The sequence below is a fragment of the Coffea arabica genome, chromosome 3e (assembly GCF_036785885.1).
Source record: "Coffea arabica cultivar ET-39 chromosome 3e, Coffea Arabica ET-39 HiFi, whole genome shotgun sequence".
Lineage (NCBI taxonomy): Eukaryota > Viridiplantae > Streptophyta > Magnoliopsida > Gentianales > Rubiaceae > Coffea > Coffea arabica.
In genome coordinates this window covers 46,245,684-46,256,326 of record NC_092315.1, presented here as the reverse complement: position 1 = coordinate 46,256,326, position 10,643 = coordinate 46,245,684, and the positions used below count along the sequence as shown (strand labels likewise).

General features: G+C 30.1%; 1 long non-coding RNA gene across 1 annotated transcript; it reads right to left on the bottom strand.

Moving 5' to 3' along the window:
- Positions 1–6,646: 6,646 nt before the first annotated feature.
- LOC140038747 (uncharacterized) lies at positions 6,647–7,458 on the bottom strand. The gene is made up of 2 exons (XR_011842322.1): positions 7,296–7,458; positions 6,647–6,910 (listed from the first exon to the last, which is right to left on the bottom strand). It is a non-coding gene; the product is annotated as an uncharacterized lncRNA (long non-coding RNA).
- Between the last annotated feature and the right edge of the window lie 3,185 nt (positions 7,459–10,643).

Genomic DNA, 10,643 nt, shown 5'->3' with positions numbered 1-10,643 from the left:
CAAAAGGAAAGTAGTGTACAGATTTAAGCAATGAAAAACTTTTCTTAATTGGTGTGCAAAACCTTAAACGTCAGTTATAAAAAAAGGGAGGGAGTACATACTTTTCGTACTTTTCTTCTTTCCTTTTGATAATTTTTATAGGAACAAAAAGTTAGTGGGAATCCATTCATATGTGACGTCTTCTATTACCTGCCTTCAATTATTGACCTTTGAGATTTACAATCCATATGTACTTTAAGCTTTAGGTTCCGTGAACCCCTTTTGGATAATATTTCAAGTTCCAATATTTTTGAAAAAATTCTTCATCATCAACCTCCAAATCTCAAAATCATTTTTACCATCAAAGATAAAAACACCACAACGTGGTAAATAATATGGATCCATATTTTAATTTCACAAACAAGCCCCAAGCCCGAATTTTGCTAACAAGCCCCAGGATCAAAGCCTAGGGCACTGATACCACTTGTTGGCATGAAAAATCCCCGTGCACACAGAGGAAGCAATCCTAACACACATATATAAAAAATACGTGAGAAGAGGAGGAGAACAAATACTCCATAATTTATTTAACTTAAAACAAATATTAAGTCGTAGCCTTTCGCTCACGACTTCTCACAAATCTCAACTATGAGTTTTTCTCTCAACTCTAATCTCTAGACTCAACTCAACTCTCCACTTCACTTCTCTTCTCTTCATCTAATAACCTACTAGACTAGTAGTATTTATAGACTCTAAAACTTCCTAAAACAAATATAATTGTAAACCAAAACTAATTTGGAAACTGACTTGAGATTTCCTAATCTAATATGGAAACTAAACAAATAAGATACCAAAACGAATTAAGAAACTTAAATAGTTTGGTTTGATATCCTTCATTTGAGATTTAAAATCCATATGTAGTTTAAGCTTTAAAGATTACTAGGGGGCATTCCTAAGCAACTACGTGTCTTCTTGGCTCTATTGCTGTTGGATTTGGCCACCCAAGCAAGAACGTAGAATTGGACAAGGATAAATCGAAAGTATGTTACAAGAAGATCACCCATTTTACAAATACTCCATCCAAGACTGGTCAAGTTGGACAAACATTGGGGAGGAATGGATTGGGCGATTCAGGAGAGGTAGTGTGAGTAAGAGTTTGGATTTCGAATCTTCTCATTTACACTAAAAAAAAAGTTGAACAAATATTAGGAAAAAGTTCAACATTTACCGAGTTGTGCCTACAGATGAGTTTGTACATACCTTAATTGGAAGTCTCTATAATATTAAATTCAATATTTTCTAACTTCAAATTATTGCATGCCATTGAATTTTCTTATTTTTTCCTTTTATAAGCATTTTAATTTGTTAATTAGCCTAAAAAAAATCAAGAGATTAACATTGAATGTGGTAGGAACAAATTTACAATCATTGTATTTAAAAATAAATTAACTCAAAAGTGAGAATGGATCAGATGATTTCGGAAGAGTAAGTGTAAATGAGAGGTTTCGAGTTCAAACTCTCCCACGTGCACGAAGAAAAATAAGTTGGGCAAAATTTTATCTTTTAACTTTCGCAAAAATAGGGAGAGCACTTGTAACCGTAAAAAACCAACATATATAATTGCTAGAATAATTATATTTTTGAATCTTTTTTAAAAAAATCAATAACCTTTTTATCTATTCAGTTGTCGTTTAAGTGAAATATGTTCAGAAGTGTGTCTAAAGAGGAATCAATGGTCGCCAGACTAGATGAATAGCCCTGAAAGTCTTCTTGTCATTTTTGTACATATATTTACTTTAGATTGAGGATACGGGACAAGTTAAATATTTGTCTTATTCTAGAACTTTTAATCCAAAGCAAATCAGGCATGTAGACTGCAAATTTACCCATTTTCACCGAGGTAGTTTAGAAGATCAAGGATTGTTTGGCTCCAAATTTTTACAAGTTGAATTGTTTGGCAATTTTATTTTTTGCTGTTCATTTTAATCAAACATATAATATTTATTAGATTGACTCTTGTATCGAAAAACTAAAGTACTCTCAGTTTCAAGAACAATAGAGTAACATGTGTTTCTCATTTTAAATGAATGATCTAATATTAATATTAAGGGGTATTTGAGAAAAGTATGAACAAAAATTAATTGTTTTAATTATATTAATTAAATTTTTTAATATGTGTGAAAAAGAAAACAGGGCTATGTTGATGAGACAAAGAAGTGTTAATTTTGCCTGATTTTGGCACTTAAACCCTGAAATTCAAACAGAAACTGCTCAGAACACAAAAACAGTGGTCAACTAGTAACTCGGTTTTATTGTCACACGAAGGGCCTGTTTGGAACCTGAGTTTTTTGGGAGTTTGTCTAAAACTTTACTGTAGTGCACTGTAGAAGTTTTTGAAAAAATTTTGTAGAAGTTTTTGTAAGGTGAAACACTTTTTTGTAGAAGTTTTTGAAATGTTACTGTAGACGTTTTTTGGATTATTTTTAGAGGTATTTTTAAAACATATTTTTGAGTATTTTATAATTTATAATTTTTATATTTTTATATTTTAAAACATTTATGCATTTATAATACATTTATAAATATTTAGAAATAAATATATTTATATATATAATATATAAATGTATTATATTATATATAATACGTAATATACATATATTTATAAATGTATAAATGTATAATTAATATAAATGTATAAATTATAAATGAATATTATATAAATGTATAAATGTATATGATGATTATGTATAAATGTATAAATATAATTAATATAAATGTATTAATGTATTAATATTATGTATAAATGTATAATTAATATTGTTTTATAATTTATAATTTTATTGTTTAAATATTTATATGCATTTATGCATTTATAATACATTTATAAATATTTATAAATAAATATATTTATATATTTATATAAATATATATAAATGTATTATATTATATATAATACATAATATACATATATTTATAAATGTATAAATGTATAATTAATATAAATGTATATATTATAAATGAATATTATATAATTGTATAAATTATAATTTATAAATATATATGATGATTATGTATAACTGTATTAACATAATTAATATAAATGTATAAATGTATTAATATTATGTATAAATGTATAATTAATATTGTTTATAATTTACAATTTTTATTGTTTAAATATTTATATATATTTATGCATTTATAATACATTTATAGATAAATATATTTATATAGTTATATAAAAATATATAAATGTATTATATTATATATAATACATAATATAAATATATTTACAAATGTAATAATTGTATATTATTTTAAATGAATATTATATAAATATATAAATGAATATATTATAAATATACAAATATATAATATTATGTATTAATATAATTAATATAATTGTATAAATGTATTAGTATTATGTATAAATGTATAATTAATATTGTGCGTTAATATTATGTATAAATGTATTATGTTATACGTAATACATAATATAATTGTATATAAATATACATAATTATATATACATAAATGTGTAATATATATAATATGTATTATATATATTAAATATATAATATATAATATTTATATAAATGTATAGTTACATATTTATATTAATATTAATTCATATGGTATATAATATTTATATAAATATATAAAAATATATTTTAAATAAAATAAAATATTTATAATATGTTTAAATAAATATATAAATATATAATATTATAAATATATAATATATGTAATAAATTTTTGAGGGTGAGGGACTCAAAAATTCAAAAAAAAATTTTGAGGTTACCGGTGGCGCCGGAATAGGTGACCGGCGCCGGGAGAGGTGGTGGAGGCGGTGTCTGGTGTGGTGGGTTGGGTGAGGGAGGAAGAAAAGTTTTTGAGAAATTTTTTGTGTATAGATTTTTGAAGTGTGTAGGTAAAAAACTTTGAAAAGTTTTTTGGGGTTCCTGTAGCAAAAGTTGTTAAAAAACTAGTAGCTAAAAAACTTTGTAAAAAACTAGGTGCCAAACAGGCCCGAAGTTTTAATTAAAAGACTCAAGTTTCGATGCACAATTCTTTACTTGGCTTTTGTAGTCTTACTCGTGCTTTATGAAAAATAACACCTGGCCCCAATCAAGATCCAATAAATAAATAAATAAATAAATAAAGATAATAGTACTAGTCTGCTATGTGCTTTTTCTCTAGACACCTTTGTGAATTGTACCCACATAAAATGTCGTAATTTATTAATGGCCCGCGTGAATATCACACCAATCGCAAAATACTCTTCAGTGAAGCTAAACGACACCTCACATTGAAATCGTATCATCATACCTTGATTTGCTAAACATCGCTTCTTTCAGAGGGCTGCGTTTCTACGTCCAATGCTTGGAAGATGATGTGTTCCGTTAATTAATATATATATATATGTATGTGTATAAAATTCAGACCCATAATATAACACTTGCTATTAAATAATATATGTAAAATAAAAAACTAGTTAAAAATTAAGTTCAGTTAAATAAATTTTGAAAATAAAAAACTAGTTAAAAATTAAGTTCAGTTAACATTTTGCTTTGTACTTCCAAGGATTTGATTGTCTCTCTGTATGTCTCAAATTTTGCTATGTCTTTTCCGTTAGGCTAGTGGTTTGCTTTGGAGGAATTCACGGTGAATGGTTACAATTTGACAGGGCTGTTGCTTGGTGCTTGAGCCAAACAGGCATTTATTTTTATGTGCCACGTCAGCCACAAGAATGAGTGAAACTACATAGTTTTGTGTTGGACAGGAAATTGGACACAAAAAATTGGACAGAGGATCCCATCTGATGTCTGAACATCGCTTCTTTCAAAGAGAGTAAGGCTGCGTTTCTATGTCTAATACTTGGAAGATGGATGTGTTCCGCTAATTAATACTCCCTCCGTCTCACTTTAACAGTTGTGTTTTCCTTTTTCGTCTGTCCCAAATTATAGTCCACTTTCCAATTTAAAAATGTAGTTGTATTTTAATTTTTCGAAAATACCTTTATTCAATTTAAGTTGTTGTTACTATAAACCTACCCCATTTAATGAGAGTTGATTATTTTTTTTACCATCAATTCAAGTTCCCATAAGATTGTACTCTAAATTAATGTGAGGGTATTCTAGGAAAATAACTACCTAAATTGATTGTTCCAACAAAGTTAACTACCTTTTATTAAACTGTGTGAAAAAAGAATCAGGACTATCAAAGTGGGACGGAGGGAGTATATATATATATATGTATGTATATAAAATTCAGACTCATAATATAACACTTGCTATGATATAATACATGTAAAATAAAAAAATAGTTAAAAATTAAGTTCAGTTAAATAAATTTTGAAAATTTATTTTATAAACCATGCTAACCCAATGGACCGCGACTTGATTTTAGAGGTTGCAACTAACAATGCAGTACATACAAATATATAGAAATGGGGAGCTTAATTGTACTTCTTGTGAGGATGCATTGTTTGCCAAATGACAGTTCCATTTTGGCATTATCCCAAATGTCTTGCAGGCTTGGTGTCATTTATTTATTTTTTTTGGCAAAAGTGTATGCGATTCAAGGGATGGTTGATAAATTTTTTTTTATGGTGGATCCACTCCCTTTTTCTTTATTTTTTGGTATGCTTATCTTACTCCTTTTTAAGGTATAGAATATAAACAAAAAAATTTCAAAATTTGTCTGCAATTTTAAAAGATCAATACTGAATGATTTATCACGAGTAAAAGTATTGAAATTCAAAATGAGTTAGATGTCAATTATCTATTTTGGTGATATTACGTGCATTCAAACTTGAGAAAATTTGAGATTAGCATTTTGATTTTCATTTCGTCCAAACTTCAAAAGAACAAAAGCAACCCAAAGCGTCAGTCTTTGATCACTTCAATAAATTTCTGCTTATAGACAAGCCAGTTGTCACCCCGGGGCATCTGTTTAGTTTTTACCTTTTCTTCAGTTTAAGTGAAAATATGTTATCAGCTTATAAAGGCACTAATGTAGCTAAAAGAAAATAAGTATTTTATAAAAAAAAATAAAAATATAAAAGAGAGATGTCAAGGAAGCCTTAGTCTAGCGGTTAAAATTAAGGTCTTAGATTCTAATCCCTACCCCCTTCCCATTTCTTAAATCCCACCCCGCCCTTATTTGGAAATTTTTTGGGAAAAAAAGGTACAAAGAGAGATAAAACAAATGACTAATTGAAAGTAATTGACACTTAGCACAATAAATTAAGAGATGATCGGGCTAACAACTACTAAGCTAGTCCTAAAGACCTAACTGAAAACATTTAAAACAAATCGTGGGGTCAAACTCAAAATGACAGAAAGTTAGTGGCACAATTTCTAAATAAAAGAAACTAGAGGGACTGAGATGTAATTTTAGAACTGTGTTTTCCTGTCCCTAGTTTGGTCAGACTCAAGAGTTTTAGCCATACTAATCATCACCGTCCACATGTAATCCTAAGTGTCACTTTTCAGTGGCAATTTAGTGTCAATTTTTATATTTATGTAAAATATTATATTATTTAAATTGTCATATGTAATTTATTTAATCTTTTTTTACCCTCACGTGATAAATGGAACTGGTACTCGATTTGATACCGAGCAGTGATATAAAGAATCTCAACTGATCACCATCAATTCATCACACAAACATACAAACTTGAAGTGTGTATTAAGAAAAATGAAAAGGAGTGGGAAACATATATATATGTATGACAAAATTATGGGAAAATTGGCGAATAATCATGTACTTCATATATTCCTAAGAAGATATCCTACGGTGCTTGTCCATTGAAGATTGAGATGGTAGCGGTGAAGCAATTTCCAGTAACGGCAAAACCAGCTCCTCCCCTGGCTTGCTTTTCACTCTGATTTTCCTGCATCCCTCTTAATGCGTCTGTTTATGTCTTTTCCTGATGAAGATTGAGGTTACCAAGCTTTAAATGAGTCCACAAATCAACATAATATATTCATCATAGAAATAGACAGCAGCACCACCCAACTCTCCAACTCCCCACCCTGGCTTTCACCCAATAAAACGATAAAAAAAAACAGGAACCAAAGGGAGGTTTCTTCCAGCTAAAGAGAGTTTAACTTGTGCAGGTAGTTTGAAACAAAATCAGCAGAATCGGACAAAAATATCAAAAACAAAATAAAGCATCTGGCTTTATGCAACCAATTAGCACATACGCATGTTTCTAGTAAATTAGTCAAACAACATAATCCAGTATTACTTAAGTGACAAATCCAAATCCAGCTAAGATTTTTCTATTTCCCAAAGTCAAATGGTTCTTGTACCTCCGGTCATCAACTGCAGCGGCAACAGATGCAATCCGTGGGCTATAAGAGAACAAAGTTTGAGGAAAAGGACCTCCACTTCCTGCTGCCTGTGCAACAAATACTCCACCTTTAACCGCTGAAAGAAGTGTAGCGTCAATAGGGTTCTAGAAGGCGGTCTTTGTGGTTATGAGAGATTGAGGATGTCCACGCCACCGTCCAAGGCCTATTAAAAGAAGGTAACTTGAATCAGAACCTCTAAGCCAATTGATAGGCGTCGAGCCTGTATAATAATAAAACCTAGGGATCGGGGATAATTTGTTTTTTCTAGATCCCAGAGTAAGGGGGGTTTTGGAAAATACAAAAATAACTAATTAACCAACTGATAAAATAACTAACAGAAATAAATAGGAATTAAATTAATAATAAATACGACTCTAGGTAAATGTGCAACTTTTCAGACATGGTCTATTCAACTGATCATCGATGCAAAGATAATTCAATTATTCTTTAATAGATTGATCATAGCCATCAAGAAACTCTGATAACCAACTTTTCCTTACTTTATCGATAGCCAAGATACTACCGTTGACTATTTCTCTAACCAAAAAACAACCCTAGGTACGACAGTAGAATTTAATTCCTCAATTGCATTAAGAATTAGAAAAATCCAACCCTAACTAACAAACACGTTACGAGGGTTTATTTAAATTAGATCACACGTTTCTCTAACGTGTGTAAACGCTAGTCGCTACTGGTATTAATCGATTAAACAATTACAGATTCAATTAATTAATCTGACAGTAGATTATTAGATTAATTCGAATATCGGGCTCTTGACATTCAAATAATATAACAATCATAAGAAGTTAAACTAAAAAACGTACAAATACCAATAAATAAAAGAAATAAATAAAATTAATTCGATCTCACAGATGTTTGGAATCAAATTTTCAAATTGACCTTCGACTAGAAAACGAGAATTTAGTTCTTCATTGCTGAGAAAATTCCCAACGCGATGCTATGAAAGAAAGCCCCCAACATGCGACCAACCAAAACAAAGAAAAAAACCTAATCTAAGTGACTAGTCCCCTCACTATTGCCTCCACCCTTCTCTACTAATACTAGTAGTTCTCTCTTCTATTCACTACCCGAAGAAAGGAAAAACAATAAAAATAGAATTCTACTTTAAAAAGGAAAACTCCCAAGATAATGCTAATTGTTCTCTAATAAAACATCTAATAAAAAGTGGTAGTTTCCTAATCTTTACCCAATACGCCATGTAGACTCCATCTTAAATTGGAAAACTTGTGCTTGACAATCAACTCTTAAGAAAATCACCCCCTTTTTAGCACATTTTACTCCAACGCCCTACAATTAGTATAAAATACCAAATATAAGTAGAATCCGACAATTAAAATAATATTTGGCAAGAATACAGGGGAAATTAATCATATATTTAATAAAAAATTTTGACCTATCAATTTCCCCCACACCTAGACCATACTTGTCCTCAACATGAGAAACAACAAATAAAACAATAAAATTCAAACAATGGCTATCACTCAAATCATCTATTACCAAGATACAATTAAAACACATGTCAAGTATTAGTGGTAATTTTCAAGAAATATCTCTCCAGTTGGCTTTCAAGATCAATGACTTTTCCAATTTATGACTAACAAATCCAAGAATATAAAATATTCAACCAGCATTTTTCAGCAAATGGTTCGACTATTAAGTAAAATCTCAACATTAAAACTCATAGATCAGCAGGCTAATGTAACCATCCACAATCTCCAACATTTTTTTTTTGTTTTTCACTCTTAGAACAACTCTCTCTTCTTCTTTTTTTTTCTTTTTTCTAAGGAAAATGTTTAGTTCTTAGCCATTCAAACCTTTTGACTCGAACTCCGACATTTACCAATGAAGGAACCCCGTTACTCAACTCTCATCGTTTAAAAATCACATACTCATAGTTATCGTTACTTTTTGATGCGAAAATCGACACTTGTGGTGAAGACCTCCGGTTACTAGACAACGATACTAGTGGAGTATAGCCTAATATTATTCATAAATAAACACCAAATTAAGATTAAAAATCACACAAACCCACTTCATTTCTTACATGGAGAACTAAGATTAGTAGTTGAACCAATTTGCACAAAAAATGCTAGACAAATATTTACAATACTTAGAGAAATTAATCAAAAAGTGCAAAAGTCACAAAATCTCAAATATTCACCAAAGAGATACCCTTAGATTTAACCATATCATACTTAACATCTTAGATTATAAAATCTTAGCAATAGAAAATTTTGAGACATCTAACTATCGTTTATCAAGAACAACTATAAATATGCACAAAGATAGGCAAAAATTAGATAAAATTAGAAAAAAAATTGAACAAAAAAATTTCAACAAAAATGCCTATATTTGCACTTTTCCAATAAACTATCATATACTATCCCCCCACACCTAAATCTTACATTGTTCTCAATGTAAGAAATAAAGAATAGAATATGAAGTAAAAAGGATAATGAAACTTCCCTGATAATTGAGGAGGGTCGTGGACAGCTACGGGTGGAAAGGGTAGCGTGAAGTGACAACGAACGGCCGGCAAGGAATGGATGGTGCTGGCGGTACTGGACGATGAACAGACGAGCAACTTTGGTCGGCATTTAAGCAGCAGGCAGTAGTGGTTGGAGACACTGGCCTGTGAAAGAAATAGGGGAGAAAGAAAGAAAAAGGAGAGAAAGGAAGAAAGATAGAAAGAAAAGAGAAAGAAGAAAAAAAAAGAAAGAAAGAAAAAGAAAAATAGAAATAGGAAAGAGTTTCGGTGAAAATTTTTTTTAACCCTTCCCTAGGACATGAGTGGGCAGGTCATGATGGTAGAAACCCTTCTGACGATGAAATTGTTGAATTAAAAGTTACCACATGCCCTCTTGACGCGGGCGCGTATGTTTGTCCAAACGCTTCTGACGATGAATTGAAAAATTAGTGCTTTACCATGTGTCCTCCTAACACGGGCACGTCATGTTGGTGTAAATGTTTCTGATGGTGGAGTGTATTTGTACATTACCATGTGCCCTCTTGACGTGAGCACGTCATGTTGGGAGAAAGTCTTCTAAGAAAAAAACATAAAAAATGAGAATTAAACACATCAAATTCAAAAATTTAAGATAAATAAAATGAAACTAATAATAAAAATAAACTAAAAATTAAATTGGGTTGCCTCCCAATAAGCGCCTTTTTTTAATGTTTTTGGTTAGACATTGCAATGTTTGTTCAGAGAGAATAAAATCTTGTTGCTTGTTTCAGTACTTCATCCTCTATATAATCCTAATAGCCCTCGTAAATAGAGTAATT